Source organism: Tupaia chinensis, unplaced genomic scaffold (assembly GCF_000334495.1).
Source record: "Tupaia chinensis unplaced genomic scaffold, TupChi_1.0 Scaffold000093_1, whole genome shotgun sequence".
Lineage (NCBI taxonomy): Eukaryota > Metazoa > Chordata > Mammalia > Scandentia > Tupaiidae > Tupaia > Tupaia belangeri.
Window position 1 is genome coordinate 10,184,091 of NW_006159555.1, and position 4,403 is coordinate 10,188,493.

Here is a 4,403-nt window from a genome sequence, read left to right on the forward strand (position 1 = left end):
GTACTGTTTTCTCCCTTTGCACAACTGATTCATTTCCTAATTTTTGGAGTTAAATCTGAGCATTCAGAGGAATGTAGAAGGAGGTGACCAGTCTGTAAACAGTACCATTTTTCTCCCTTTGTATAGCTGATTCAGTGAAAATTGAGGATTAATCTGACTCTTAAAGTATTCAGATATTCGGCTACTGAGCACCTAGCCCTGTCTATAAAATCACTCTGTGGAGACTGAGCAAAAAAGTGAGAAAGGTAAAAAGAAGAGGAAAAGAAATAGGAAAATAAATAAATAAAAGAAGAAGAGAAAAGAAAGGCAAAAACAATTTTAAAAAAAGAAAAGAAAAAATTTTTTTTTGTTAAAAAGTGAAAACTGGGACCAGCAGATGGCATAATGACTATGTCATTGGACTCCCATGTAGTTGACCATGGTTCAAGTCCTGGACCCAGTGGTTTAAACTCACACCGGGCTCATGTGTGTGCGTGCCCAAGAGGATAATGGAAGAGAAGGGATTGCGTGCAGCATGGCCATTTCCCCGGGGAGTGATTTCTCACTTTCTGTCTCTCTATCTCTCTCTGTCTTTCTGGTGAGTACATGCACCCTATAGCAAAAAAATAAATAAATAAATATATATATATGAAAAAAATGAAAACTATGCAGCCCACAATGGGGCCACTCAGAACTCAAGTGTAGATGTCTGCTGATTGGCTTGTCCTATGGGGACAAGGTAAGAATTAGAAAGACAAAGGAGTAGCAGAGAGCTAAGTTTAGACATTTGAAAAAAATTTTTAAAGAGAGAGAGAGATGGAAAGTGACAGAATAAGTAGGGTGCTCTAACCTAACTCCTGGCTAGATCTGGGGAGGAGGATGAAATCAGGGCAGAGGATCTTTGGTGGTCAAAATACCTGAATGGGCCACTCAGAACTCAAATATAGATGGCTGCTGACTGGCTTATCCTGGCTCCTGGCAAGATCTGAGGAGCAGGAGGGTAAAGTCTGGGCAGAGGGTCTTCAGTGATCATAATCTTGATTTTTTTTTTTTTTTAGAAGGATTTTTACTATAGTACGAGTGTGCTTGCTGGAGAGAACGAAAGCAAGAAATCACCCCCAGGATGGATGGTCACAGCACTCACACCCATATGAGTTTCAAGCCTCTGAGTCCAAGACTCAAACCACGGTCGGCCATGTAGGAGTCCAGCAATGTAAACATTACACCATCTGCTGGTCCTTTGATTTTTTTTTTTTTTGGGGGGGGAGAGATTTTCACTGTAGGGCGCGTGCGCTTGCCAGACAGACAAAGAGAGACATAGAGACAGAAAGCGAGAAATCGCCCCCCAGGGGGGATGGTCACGCCGCAATCCCTTCTCCTCCATTCTCCTCTCGGGATCTTGGGCACGCACGCACACGCACCCGGTGTGTTTTAAGCCACCGGGTCCGGGACACGAACCGCAGTCGACTACGTGGGAGTCCAGCGACATAGCCATTACGCTAACTGCTGGTTCCCCACGGTCCTTTGATCTTTTTTGTAATTGTTATTTTCTCTGTATATGTTCTATACTTTCCTACTTGTAAAATACATTTCACAATTTAAAAAACAAAACATCCTGTTCTATAGGCTAGTGGTTAAGGGAGTTCAATCCTACACGGCCAACTGTAGTTTGAATCCTAGCCCTGATGGCTTGAAAAACACCTGGTGCACGTGTGTATGTGCCCCAAATCCTGATAGGATGGACAAGGGATTGCAGTGTGACCATGTCCTACTAGGGGGTGCTTTCTCCTTCTCTCTGGCAAGAATGTGCACTCTCTGGCAATTTATAAAAACAAACAAAAATTAGCCAAGGTCACATCCTTGAGTGGCAGATTAATGCACAGGCTTCGGAGGCACATTGACAAGGGCTGGAATCTCACTGTCTACCCCTGACGGAACCAATCTCTCTAGCCTCAGTTTCCTTTTATTTAAAATGGGTATGATGACATAAGAATTATATGAGAAAGTACACAGTGTGACAGCAAACACATCCACCCCCATGTTCCAGACATAACCATGTTGTCATCACAACAGCCTATAAAGTAGAGCAGTTATTACCCATTTTACTTAAGGCCACATGGCTAGTGGGTAGCTGAGCTGTTAAGGGTCCAGGCGAGCTGTCGTCTGTGCTCTTAAGTGCCCCAGTATGAACCCATGCCACACATAGGAAGACTGAGATCACTCTATGATCCACTCTGCCCACTTGAATATCAATGAAGAAGCTTATTTGACTGCGGTGCTAGGAATGGCCACAGCCTCCTCACACTGAGGGTGTCACCACTAAGGCCAAGCCTGAGGGGCTCCCACCCCTTCTCAGGCTCCAAGACTTCATGTGAGGGAGGAGACAGTAAAACTAACCAAACTAGAGTGCTGCCAGAAGTTCTAGGAAGTCCTGAGTGGGAGTAGGAGAGTGTCCCACACAGAAAGTAAAGAGCTCTTCCCAAAGCTGGGACCACCAGGCTGAGGACCAAACCTTTACTGCTGGCTGTGGACTTCCCATTCCTGAAAAGCCTTGGAGGCATCTGGCCTGAGGCCAGAAATCGTTCCCTTCCCAACCCTGTCCCTATCTCAGCTGCAGCCTCAGTTGGAGGTAGGAATGGGTTAATGACATGAGGTTTCAAAGTATTGGAAGAAGTTAGAGCTGGGGGGCTCCCCAGACACCGACAGATCCAAGCCTCATGGTACCAATGGAGAAACCGAGCCCCGGAGTGGAGAAGGATCCTGTTTGGGTCACACAGCCAGTCCCTGCTAGGCCTGGGATGGGAGGATGCAAGAGGAACTAGTGTTCCCATGGCTGGTATCCCAACACGGCTCCCTGAGGGATGGGCCCACAAGGCACTATGACGTTCATCCCTCCCCACCCTGGCTTCTTCCTTCCTTCCTTCCTGCAGTTGGACTTGCCTCTTTCCTCCAGAGACCTTCCTCACCTCTGCCCCAGCCCATGGCCTCACTTTTCCCCAGTCATGATCTCAGTCCACCTCACTTCTTACTTCTCTGACCACTTCTTCCTCTCTTCCCTCTTTTCCATTCCAGCACAATGGCCCCTCCAGGCTCCCACCTCAAGGCCATTGCACTGGCTATTCCCTTGTAAAAGAGCAAAACCTGACTTGCCCTTTTCCCAGGAGTCCACATGGCTCACTTCTTCACTCTTTTTCATTCTTTGCCCAAAGTCACCTTTTCAGTGAGGCCTCCAGCTCCTCAAACCTCCCCATACCACCTATACTACCCCTTCCTGCTTGTCCTCCATAGCACCTATCGCTAACACACCATATACTTTGCACAGATATTAGTTTCATGAGAACAAGGAGTTTTGTTTATTCCTCGTGCCTATATCCCTGATATTGGAATGGTGTCTAACACATTGTAGACTCTCAGCCAATATTTACCAAGAGAATGAAAAAGCTTGCTCTGTGTCTAGGACCTGCAACGGACTGTAGGCACTGGGCCCAATGCAAGTCTATGGCAGAGCAGTAGACAACAGGTAAGGTTCTGGATGGACTCGCTGCTGCCCTGCCTCCAGGGCCATCTCCCAGGGGTGTAAAGCTCCCAGAAGGCTAAAGTCTTGTCCAGTGAGGGGCAGAGGAGGGCAGGAACCAGAAGCCTCAGCCACGTATGCCTCTCAGAAATGATGGAGGCCTTGGGGTCATACTGGCCTGGAATGCCAGGAAGGAGAATGGCCACCTCCTGGTGCTCATGAAGCCACTAAGACTGAGAGGGGGGAGGTGCTTGCCCAGAATCATAGAGGTGGGCCAGGTGGCTGTGGACTTCCCATTCCTGGTTCTCTTGGCTCAGCCCCTTCCCACCATGGGATGTCAAATAAACTTCCTGGATTCTCAAAATCATTAATAGCTTATAGCGACCCAGTGCTCTTTCCAGCCTACATCCCTGGAGGAATCATCCCTGCTATTTTTCTTTTTTAAGGTTTTTGCCATAGGGCATATGCACTTGCCAAAGAAATAACCCCCCACGGGGAGGATGGCCACACTGCAATTTCTTCTCCAATCTCCTCTTAGAATTTTGGGGCTCTTCTCAAAGATGGGACTACCAAGCTGAAAACCAAACCTTTACCTGAAAAGCTATAGAGGGACCTAGCCCCCAGTCACATGTGCCCAGCATGATTTACAAGCCGCTAGGTCCAGGACTCAAATTGTGGTCAGCCATATGGGAGTCCAATGCCTTAACCACCACATAACCTGCTGGCCCCGTCCCCTGCTATTTTTTGAAAAATGTTTATTGTTTTGCTTTGTTTTTGCTTTTTTGAGAGATTTTTGCTATAGGGCATGTGTGCTTGCTAAAGAGACAGACAGACAGAAAATCAGAAATGACCCCCTCTCTTCCATTCTCCTCTTGGAATTTTGGGCATGCATGCACATGTGCCCGGCATA